Source organism: Fistularia commersonii, chromosome 1 (assembly GCF_037954325.1).
Source record: "Fistularia commersonii isolate RoL2024-O1a breed Wild chromosome 1, RoL_Fcom_v1.0, whole genome shotgun sequence".
NCBI lineage: Eukaryota > Metazoa > Chordata > Actinopteri > Syngnathiformes > Fistulariidae > Fistularia > Fistularia commersonii.
In genome coordinates, this window is record NC_141284.1 from 9,968,276 (window position 1) to 9,980,555 (window position 12,280).

General features: G+C 42.9%; 1 protein-coding gene across 12 annotated transcripts in view; it reads right to left on the minus strand.

Moving 5' to 3' along the window:
* The window catches only part of myt1lb (myelin transcription factor 1-like, b), a 184,626-nt gene that overhangs the window by 124,955 nt on the left and 47,391 nt on the right, over positions 1-12,280 (minus strand). Inside the window, exon 1 of one of the 12 annotated variants that reach the window (XM_086147026.1) lies at positions 140-267. The exons of 10 other annotated variants lie outside the window; for them this stretch is intronic. The gene's annotated coding sequence lies outside the window, so the exon portion shown is untranslated. Of the gene's footprint in view, positions 1-20; positions 268-12,280 lie in introns of those variants that run through there. One more of the 12 variants, XM_086147034.1, reaches the window with a different exon arrangement.

Consider the following 12,280-nt stretch of genomic DNA (forward strand, 5'->3'; position numbering starts at 1 on the left):
TGACACACACAAATACGTACATACGTGCACGTACACACATCAACATCAGCATCGTAATGTCTTCTTCTTTCACTCCAGACTCATGAATAGTCATAAAGCATCCACTATGCAGCATGCACCAGTGTGAACGTTGATATACTTCATAGCGAGGGCTGCATGTCCTGTGCGATAGGCTTGGCAACACGGGGTAATTAGCAAGATCTATCATCTTCTGCAGGAAGTGGGGACAAATATAGCTAATGATCCGTGTCTGCCTCCAGATTTCTCATCTATCCCTCCTTCACACAGTTGCAGAAATAGAGGAAAGGGGAAGCAGTATAGAGGTCGCTGTTCCTCTCTGTCAAAATGTAGTCATAATTATAGCCTAAGACAGTAAAAACACAGGCAGAGTGGAAATGAGACTGAGGTGTGAGTGAACAGGTGCACTAAAATACCACCTGTCTTACTCTTTCTCTGCTTTTCATAGCAGAAAGACGGCTTCCATGGGGAGTTACCAGACTGCCATTGGCGGGAACACACACACACACACACACACACACACACACACACACACACACACACACACACACACACACACACACACACACACACACATACACATATATAGGGAACACCTATCTTAAATATGCTCTATTTGAGACAATATTTGGTCATAAAAGGCAAACCACCTTAGTCCTCAATTTGCCAGTATTGTTTTTTGAAGGGAATGATGGCAGTTATATGAAGAGAAGGACTTTTCCTTTAAGCAGATGGAGAACATATCGACATGTCATCACATTTAGACATTTATTTTTATTTTTTCCTTTCTTTCAGTGCTCTTGCAGTGTGAATATACAGCAATAGTAGAACCAGTGAATATATATTTCATATATATATGAAAACAGGTGAAAATTTAAAGTAATTCATTATTGACAATGCTTTCATTATAGCACTTCGTCTACTTCTTTTCCTTTCAGCTTTCCCTTCAAGGGTAGCCACAACGAATCAACCCTCTCCATCTAACCCTATTCTCTGTGTCCTCCTCTCTCACAACACCTAATGTAAAAATCCAACATGTGCTTTGCCTCTGATGGACTCATGCCTGATCCTTTCCATCCTCATCACTCCCAAAGAGAGCCTCAACATCTTCATCTCTGCAACCTCCTGCCACCTGCCTTTTCATCATTGTCAGTTTCTTGACCATATAACATCGCTGATCCCACCACTGTCCTGTAAATCTTTCCTTTCATTCTGGCTGATAGTCTTCTATTGCATCGTACCTCTGACACTTTTCTCCACCCATTCCAACTTGCTTGAGCCTTTTTCTTTACCTCTTTTCTGCACTCTCTGTTGCTCTGGACTGTTGACCCTAAGTAATTGGCCCTGTAGCATCACCGTTACACCTGAGTTCCTCTCATTCACACATATACTGTCTTACTGCGACTAACTTTCATTCCTCTCCTCTCCAGCACATGACTCCACCTCTCTAGATTTTCCTCTATCTGTTCCCTGCTCTCACTACAGATCACAATGTCGTCGACAAACATCATGGTCCATGGAGATTCCTGTCTAACGTCATCTTATAACCGGTACATCACCTTGTTGCAAACAAGAATGGGCTCAGAGCTGATCCCTGATGAAGTCCCACCTCCATCTTGAACATCTCTGTTACACCTACAGCACACCTCACCACTGTTTCACAACTACAGCTACATGTCCTGCTCCAGTCTAACATACTCCTCTGCCACTTCAGATTTCCTCTTACCATAGCAAAGTTCCTCTCTCGGCACCCTGTCGTATGTTTTTTCAAGGTCTACAAAAGCACAATGCCGCTCTCTCTGACCTACACTGCACTTCACTATTAGCTTTCTCAAAGCAAATACTGCATCAGCAGTACTCTTTCTATGCATGAAGCCATCTTAGCTTCGAGTAGTATACCGTATTTTTTGGACTGTACGTTGCTCCAAATTATAAGTCGCACCAGCCAAAATGCATAACAAAGAACAAAAAAAAAGTCGCTCTGGAGTATAAGTCGCATTTTTTGGGGGAAATTTATTCAATAAAATCCAACACCATTAATAGACATTTCATCTTGAAAGGCAATTGAAAAATAAAAATAGAATAGAGAACAGCAGGCTGAATAAGTATAGCCTAGTATAGCCTATATGACGCATAAACAACTAAGAACGTGCCTGGTAGGCTATGTTAACGTAACATATTACGGTAAGTCATTCAAATAACTATAGCATATAGCACATGCTACAACCAAACAATCTGTGTCATTCTTAATCACTAAATCCAACGAAACCTTCTTCTTGGCTGTCGCTTCTGAACAACTCCGCCAATTCCGAAGGTAGACAATGTGCCGCTTCGTTTTCTACCAGTACGTCGCTTACGTCAGAGTCATCAACACTTGTAGGTTCAATTATTCCAGCCTTTCTGAATCCCGACAGGATGGCGTCCTTGCTCTGACAGAGAGGTGATTGCGTTGCATGAAGCGGTAACAGCAGGAAGGTCCTCCCGCAAAGTTATTTATATTCATCTCCTTGGCACCTACCTGGGTGTGAAGACGCAACTGTACTGTTGACAAGCCTCTCCCAGCAGCACGTTTGTCAAGCACTCGTGTGTGAACTCGTTACTCTACAGCAGCCGTGGCCACCTAGCTTTTAGCCCCCGATAAGCTTTTTTAGTTTTCTTCATTTCAGTAAGAGTAACCTCTGCTTTTTGCCATTCCCTTACAAGTTTCTCACTAACTTCAAACTTTCTTTCTGCTGCTTGATTGCCGTTTTCGGCTGCGTATTTCACTACTTCCGGCTTGTAACCTGCAGAATATGATTTTCTTTTCAGTGCTGTAGAATATTGACTGTGGACACAGTAATATTGAACAGTTAACCATATATGTTTACTTGCAATCTGCACATGCGCAGACTTGCTGTAGGCGGGGCTCATGTCTGTTGGTACGAATTGCTATCATCACCTGTGCTCTGCTCTTCAGTAAAATAACTAAGTGCTACTCTAATATCTCCGGTTGCTTCTTTAACACAAAACACAACATGGTGTCAGAAGTTATGGACGCACGTTTTTCACAGAAAACCTGTGTGTTGTAAGTGGCTTGTTTCTTATCGAGCAGGACCATCGCGCTACCACGCTACGTTTTTTTTCCACCAACATGGCGGAGGGTTTCAGGCGACCCGACCCACTGTTGTTTGAAGGCAACTTGGCAGAAAACTGGCGCATATTCGAGCAGGAGTATGACATTTTTATCGCTGCAGCGCACTTGGACAAGCCAGCGCGGACTTGAGCCTACATTCTCTTGAACCTAGCCGGACCCGAAGCCATCTAGCGGGAAAGGTATACGCGGTGGAGGTGCGCGAAGGTGGCGCCGACGATGGACGTGTCCTTGTTCCGCAGAGTCGAAGGAGGATCCTGAATGCCTCAAAAGAAAGTTCAGAGAAATGTGCAATCCTCAGACAAATGTGACGATGGAACGGCACAAGTTTAACACGCGCAACCAAAAGGCTGGTGAGACTATTGAATCTTACGTAAGTGATTTGAAAATTAAAGCAAGGAGCTGCAACTTTGGGGAGCTGAGCGAGGAACTTATCAGAGACAGACTGGTGTGTGGTATAAATAACGACCATCTCAGGAAAAGTCTTTTGCGTGACAGTGGCTTAACTTTAGCCAAGGCAATTTCTGTGTGTCAAATACACGAAGTTACAGAGGAGCACAACATAACACTAATGACCCCAAGTAGCTCAGTTACACACGTGGATGCTGTTCAAAACAAATATAAGAAAATAGTATGTGACAAGGCAAGGTTTAATGCTAAACCAGTAGCTTCTCAGCACATCTCTAACTGTAACAACTGTGGTGGTAGTCATATTGCAAAAAGAAATAAATGCCCAGCTTTTGGCCTGCAGTGTAATGCATGCAAGAAGATGAACCACTTCAGAAAGTGCTGTAAATCCAGACCTCAGTATGAGAGGCATAAACAAAAGAAGGCAGTCCACCAGGTTGACATGGACCATAAGGAGGACAGTGACGGTGATACTTACTATGTAAATGGAATTACATCGGACAGCATAGAGTCGGATTATGCACAGACGCTGGAAAGGGAAGAAGCTCATACCACATTACAGATTAATGGCAATCCGGTTGAAATGAAGGTGGACACTGGTGCTAAATGCAATGTTCTCTCAGTGAAGACTTTTGAGAAGATAAAAAGGAAGGAACAAATAAAGCCATGCGGTAATCCCACCAACCTCGTTGCATACGGTGGTAGTAAGATACAAACTCTAGGACTCGTTGAGATATGTTGCCATCTCGGAGTCAAACCTTATACTTTACCTTTCTTTGTTATAAATGAGAACGTGCTACCATTGCTAGGACTCGGTGCCTCACTCCAAATGGGACTTGTGTCTCTCAGCAGAGAAGTCCACCAAGTAAGTATTTCAACAGTTCAAGATTTTACGGGACAAATCGAAGGCGAATACAGTGACCTTTTTTCTAATGAGCTTGGAAAATTACCTGTCACATATTCAATGACCCTTGACCCAGAGATAAGACCCATAGTTCGACCAGCACACCGCATTCCATTTGCGATGAAGGACCAAGTCAAAGCTGAACTGGACAGAATGCAGGAGCTAGGTGTGATCACACCTGTCTCAGAGCCCACTGACTGGGTTTCCTCAATGGTCGCTACCGGAAAAAAGGACAATAAGGAAATTAGGATCTGTATCAATCCTAAAGACTTGAACGTTGCTTTGAAAAGACCACATCACCCAGTGAGAACAGTAGATGAGGTTGCATCTCAAATGTCGAACGCAACAGTGTTCTCAGTCTTAGATGTAAAGAACTCATTCTGGCAGATATCCGTTGACCAGAAATCCTCAATGTTAACCACTTTCAGTACCTGTTTTGGCCGTTACAGGTTCCTGCGGATGCCGTTTGGAATCAGCTCTGCCAGTGAGGTGTTCCAGCGCTCCATGGAGCAGATTTTCGCTGGTTATCCCTGCGCAATCATTGTGGACGATATACTGATTGGAGGCAAGGACATCGAGGAACATGATGCACATCTGAGAAAAGTACTCGACCGAACTAGAGAGGTGAAGTTGAGACTCAACCCCCTCAAATGCAAGTTCAGGCTGAACCAGGTCAGTTACGTTGGTCATGTTTTCACTGCTCAGGGTCTAAAAGCTGACCCAGCTAAGACTAAAGCGATTAGAGACATGCCTGTGCCAACCGATGTAGCAGCCGTGCAACGATTTCTTGGTATGGTGAACTACCTTGGGAAATTTATCCCCAACTTCAGCCAAATCGCCGCTCCACTTTGACAACTCACACACAAAGATACTGAGTGGTCATGGTATGAACAGCAGCAATGTGCTTTCGACACTCTAAAGAAACACATGTCTAACCCCCCTGTACTGTCATATTACAATGTTCATAAACCCGTGACACTGACATGTGATGCTTCGCAATTTGGACTTGGTGCAGCGTGCCTGCAGGAAGGCAAACCTGTAGCTTATGCCTCACGTACCCTCACGGACACAGAAACTCGATACGCACAGATAGAAAAAGAGCTGCTAGCAGTTTTCTTTGCATGCTCAAAATTTCATGATTATATTTATGGCAAACCAGTCACTATAGAGACTGACCATCAACCTCTGGTTACAATCATCAAAAAGCCTATTCATGCAACACCGGCAAGATTACAACGCATGATGTTGAAGCTCCAGAAGTATAACATCGAGCTCGTGTATAAAAGTGGAAAGCAAATGCACTTGGCTGATACTTTATCACCGGCTCCCAATAACACCAAAACTCAGCTGGCGGACGAAGTTGATGATTTTGATGTGATGTCAGTGTGTTACGTGTCTTCTGCTCGTTTACGGGAACTAAGAGAACACACTGCCACTGATCTGACTCTCCAGATGCTCAGCAACTTTATAAGACATGGCTGGCCAGACAAGTTTCATAATCTCCCAGATGCGGTGCGTCCCTACTTTACTTTCAGGGATGAACTGGTCATTGAGGATGGCATTGTCATGAAAGGACAGAAAGCGCTTATTCCTCTAAGCTTACAAAAGCTGTACACTGGCATTTTACACAGAGGGCATCCAGGTACAGAGGCCACAAAACGGAGAGCAAGAGGAATAGTGTTTTGGCCGACTATGACTAGAGACATTGATGAGGAAGTGCGAGCATGCTCGGTGTACAACAGCACAAAACCACACCAACATAAAGAGCCGCTTCTTCTCCACCCTATTCCGGAGATACCTTGGTCGACTTTGGCAGCAGACATCTTTGACTGGCATAACCAACAATACTTGGTACTTGTAGATTCCTTTTCAGGCTGGTTTGAGATTGACCTGCTGCGTACTCTCATATCAATGACAGTCATTGGTAAGTTGAAATGTAATTTCTCTGTCCACGGTACACCTCACACTCTTATCACCGACAACGGACGACAGTTCACGAGTCAGCGTTTCAAGGACTTTGCAAGGCAATGGGACTTCACTCATGTGACAAGCAGCCCTGAGTATCCCCAATCAAATGGATTGGCGGAGAGAGCTGTCCGTAGTGCTAAAGGCCTCATGGAGAAATCTCACAGAGACAAAACTGAAATCTTTCTCAACCTGCTCAATTTGAGAAACATTCCTCGTGACACTAAGCTTGGGTCTCCTGCACAAAGACTTATGTCGCGACAGACGCGCACTACTCTCCCTGTCTCCAAAAAGCTGCTTGAATCCGACACGTGCAAGCTAGAGGACGTACGTGCTCAACTTCTAAATAAAAGACTCGCGCAAAAACGCTACTATGACAAAACAAGCCGACCTCTGAAACCTCTAACAAAAGGACAGGTAGTCAGGCTTCAAACACCGAAAGGATATGACCGCACAGGAGTTGTGAAAGAACCATGCAATGAGCCCAGATCATACCTGATTCAGTCGGAAGGACAAACATACAGGAGAAACAGAAAACACATCTTAACTGTTTCTGAACCCGCACCGACTCAGGTTGACCCGAGAGACTCTTATCAGGACACTGGACCTGATCCAACAAGGCATATGACAGTTACCGGACATGGCTATGCAGAACAGAATGCGGACTCTGAGTGCCCAGCGGATCGAGCCTCTGCTTCTGAACCATCTGTAAATGTGGATGTTTATAAAACGCGCTCAGGTCGCATCAGTAAACCTAACCCCAAGTACAAAGATGTATACTGCTAAGAGGGTATTTTGTTAATGTCTGACTAAGTTACATGATGACTTGTTGAATGGTTATCACAGTTATTTGCACACTTCTTTTCATTGTTTGGATATGTCGTATTTCATGATTCAGTCACATAAGTATGGAATAAGTTTAACACTGTATTACTATTAAGGTGTTGAGACTGTGTTCATGATTAGAGGTTCCAACTAAGGAAAGGGGATGTAGAATATTGACTGTGGACACAGTAATATTGAACAGTTAACCATATATGTTTACTTGCAATCTGCACATGTCTGTTGGTACGAATTGCTATCATCACCTGTGCTCTGCTCTTCAGTAAAATAACTAAGAGCTACTCTAATATCTCCGGTCGCTTCTTAAACACAAAACACAACAAGTGCCATTTTTGTTCAGCCCTTCTAAGTTGTTTTTATAAGTTAGCGCGATTGTTGAAATGATCAATTTTCATAGGTACAGAAGTCGCTGGTAGCATCTATTTCTCACAACGCACTTCTAGCATTACCTGCCCCCGCTGAATTTTTGATTGGTTGGTGTGTGTCTGTGACGATCGCTGTTATATCAAAGACACACACGCAGACACACACACACACACACACACGCACGCACACACACACACACACACTCACACGCACGCACACACACACACACACACACACACACACACACTCACACGCACGCACGCACACACGCACGCACGCACGCACGCACGCACGCACGCACGCACGCACGCACGCACGCACGCACGCACACATCAGAGCAAGAGAGCTCAATAATTTCACACATAAGTCGCTCCAGAGTATAAATCACACCCCTGGCCAAACTATAAAAAAAAAAACCTGCGACTTATAATCCGAAAAAAAAAAGAAAAGAACAGAAAAGGAGTGCAATGCCTTCAGGGCAGGATTCAGTGGTCCATTATTTCAAGGGCCATTCTTTAAAAGACAGCATCAAAAAAAATATTTTGGCCAAAAAAGACCAATGGTTTGAGAGAAGAATCAATGAAGCCATCTTTGTCAGTGACACCCACTGCAACACACAATTTACCAAAAGAGCTTCGTGCACCCTATCACTCACACAGAGGTCAATGATCCACATTGGGCCCCAGCGACTGCCAAATTATCCCAACGGAGGTGAACTAAGGCGTTTTGTTTGTTTTGGTAACTTTCCAAGCATTAACCATGCGATCCTTAATTAAAAAGCTAACTTGGGAGAACTGCCAAATTTCTTTACTTTGTTTCTCAACCACATTAGAAGTTTTCCTCAGCCACATTAGAGGCTAGAGCAGGGGTGGGCAAACTTTTTGTCTCAGGGGTCACATTGACTTTTAAAATTGGACAGACGGGCCGGGTCACCACAAGATATGATGTATATAAAAATAAAAAAAAAAAACGCATTTGTAAATGGTGCATATCAGACTCATCTGACATTTTCTTTGAAAATAAAACCAGATTGGTTTTGAAAGCTCTGGCGTTTGCTTGCATTTTGTGGAAAAAACAGTTTTTCTCTTGTAGCTTCATGTCTAGCTCATTCATGTGTGTCAGTATGTTCACAGTAAAGGCTAAATCAGTGATTTTCAACTTTTTTTGAACCGCGGCACAGTTTTTACATTTACAAAATCCTGGGGCACACCACCAACCAAAATGACACAAAATGACACCCTTAAACAGTACATTTCATACATATAGTTAATAATATAGTTTTTAATGTATTTATACTCACTTAATGTGAAACCTGGGGGTGTTTTGATGAACACAAAATGGATATCCTGGCAGTAATGGTAGAAAGACACAAATGAAGGTCTTGCTCAAGCTTTACAAGCTGTCAGTATTAATGTTTCTGCGTACAGTGTGGGACTTTTTTGATTTAGCTACGAGTTCAGCAACAAGGTAGCTAGCTTTGAGGGCTCTCTCGTTTACCTTTGTGGTCTTTCTCCACAACATTGCCCCTTTCTTATTGTTTGTACATAAGCATACAAAATAGTCCATCGGCTTGTTTTGAACAGAAGGGTGTTTCGTTTGGAGATGACGTTTAAGTTTGGTTGGCACCATGGCGCTATTGGATAGCTTCTCACCACACACCAAGCACAGCGGAGTCGGTGCCATTGGATCCCTGGTAAAAGTGAATCCAAATGAAAGATAGCTTTCGCTGTATTGCCTCAAGCTCACTGTCTTTTCTTTTTTCTTTTGTCCATCACTGTCAGTCGCTCATCTTACTATGATCCCAAACTGCCACTGTCGCACAGCCCGAACTCTAATATTGACCTCTATGTCATCGCGTCACAGACGTGACACTCAACGATCTCTCATGGCACAAGGATTTCTAACGGTTGAAAAATCACCGGGCCAAACCGCAAAGCCAATCTGTGTCATTCAGCTCAGGTAAATTCTCAAGTGTTCTCAAGTAGCACCCAAAATTAAATAATCTCCTGTTTCAGCTCCTACATTTATTGATCCAATCATTCAATCATTCACATCAAGTATGAATTCTGTACTGATCTTTGGCAGGCCAACGGGCTGGATGTGGCCCGCATGCCGCAGTTTGCCCACCCCTGGGTTAGAGGCTAATGCTTGACCCCAAAATCTCCAAGAAAAAAAAAAAACAACTATGACACAAAATATGAACAGACCTGTCATAATTGTCCCCATCTGCCACCTCAGGTCTCACTTTGTGGACATGGACAGGTCATATTGGTCGAGTCATTTTCAGGAAACCTTGTTCTCTTGAGGCTCCGTACCGCTCAATTCAACGTCTTTCAATTGCCTGGTTGCAGTCTGTGTATATCACAATAATTTGCAGAGCAAATCCATTGAAGACTTATCTCAAATCAAAAGTTAGGCCTGAACCGAACAGGCTTACTTAAGTGTTCTATTAATATTTCAACTTTGAACAATTACTATGTTTCAGTCATTTTGGTTGCATATCACGAGTACATATTCTTAACATTCAAAGATGGAAAACAGCATTTTCATTGTTCTAAATTTGATTTAAAACCAATTGATAGTTATCTTCTGAAGAACATCATAGAAACAGAAAGCGAGAGAAGAGAAAAAAAGGATAGAAAGAGACAGAAGTTACTTTATCCCAACAAACCCTTTCTTGGGGTTCAGAACTGTCTCACTGAGTTTTCATATTATCCATCAATTTTGTGGTGCATTATCATCAACAAGAACAACCACGTCTCATTCGGCTAGCTTCGGCCAAGCTTCTGGAAGCTGTGCCCCACTGCTGACCCCCATGGAGTTGAGGTACATATTCTTTAATTAATGAATAGTAAATTGCACCTGCCTCCATCCACGCTGAGCATGGGTGGATCCTCCATCCTAGGGGCAGGGTTGGTTTCATTTTCAATTGTAAGAGATGATAAGGTGTCAGATTTGCAAAATCATTTCGGTCATTGGCTGCCTTTTTAATGGGTTACCTGTTCATGACTGACTCTGCCTCACATAAGACAATGTGAAGGCTTTCTTCATCCAATATTTGTTCTCTCATAGTTTAGTTCATCACCTTTGTCATTGGTTTTATCAGCCACTACCACATTCCACCATGATATGAAGCAGTTGTAGGGTTAAACATCAACTTGATTACTTTTAGAATGAACTTTTACTGGAACTGTGATCATTTCTGGTCAGCAATGGCTGCCTTCTACACACTACTGGCTGTAGCATAATTTGTCCCATTATCTAATCACATGTCTTGCACTTGTCCCAACTGTGCTATGAATGGCCTGAGTGTGCTTATGAAAATCTGTGTCAAGTGATGAGGCGATCTCAATATATAGTGGCCTCACTGCTAGACACATGAATACGACTCAGTTTTTCTTCATGAGATTTCCTCCTTGCTGCATCTTGATGAGTTTGAAATAGTCCATCTCATCTCTCAAAAGAAGGCAATCATCTGGTAACAACCATGCCTGTGCGAGAACATGAGTCATTCCTATGTTCCTATGTTTGTGGTTGTTCGTCATAATTTCCACAAATATTTTCTGATAGCCGCATTGGCACTAATTATCCAAAACGCAATTTTAAAAGCATGTGATTGCGTTGCCTGCTTCTGTGTGAATTTTTTGAACATGGAAGCCGCATTATGAAAACATTGGCAACAGGGTAGCACAGCGATTAGTGCTTGTGCTTCACAGCTGGAAGGTCCTGGGTTCGATTCCTGGGCCCGACGGGGCCTTTCTGTGTGGAATTTGCATGTTCTCCTCGTGTCTGCGTAGGTGTTCTCCGGGTTCCCCTACCACTAAAAACATGTATGAATGAGAGTGTGTTTATGAGCAGACAACGGATGCAAATTAGGCCATGGCTACAATCTGGAGCGGTGTGTTTACATGCATGTCTCATGTGTGTTCATTAACATGCACTGTCCTAAATAAAATTTGCATCAAATTTGGAATAGCTGACCAACTCATAGCAGATCATTTCAAAATATGAAGTACCAACTTATACGAGTGGCTGCAACACAAGTCCTTTGCTAAGAGCTGAAATTTCTGCTGCATAACTTAAAGTGAAAAACTTTAAGCATTCTGTAAGCAAAATGTAAGCATTCTTCAACACTGACTTTTGATGAGTAGCGGGCTAACTTTGTAGCTCCCTTTCTCCTAGGATGCAAACAGCTCTTTCTGTCTTTGATAGAGACTCCATGGCAAGGCTATAAGCTTCAAGAACCATGCCACTGTCAGTTTCCATTCCATCCGGGAAAAGAAGTAGTAAATCAGATTCTTCAGCGGCGGTATACTTACACGCATATGGAATTTACTGATACACTTTTAAATAGAGGATTATCTAAAGCCCTTTCTACATTACGCAATGGAGTCTTCAGCCTGCATTCAATTGGACTGCAAAGGAATTGTGGACTTGACACCCAACATGTGGTCTTCAAAAATTTGCTTACACCTTACCTCTCGGTGCGGTCAACTGGATTATTGTCCTTACTAACACATCTCGATCATTCCACATCAGAGCCTTCCAATATGGTTAAATCTCTGTTTGATGTGAACATCTAGTAATGGGATGTCTCATTTTGTAGATACCTAAGTACTACTTCACTATCTGTCCAAAAGTTAGTC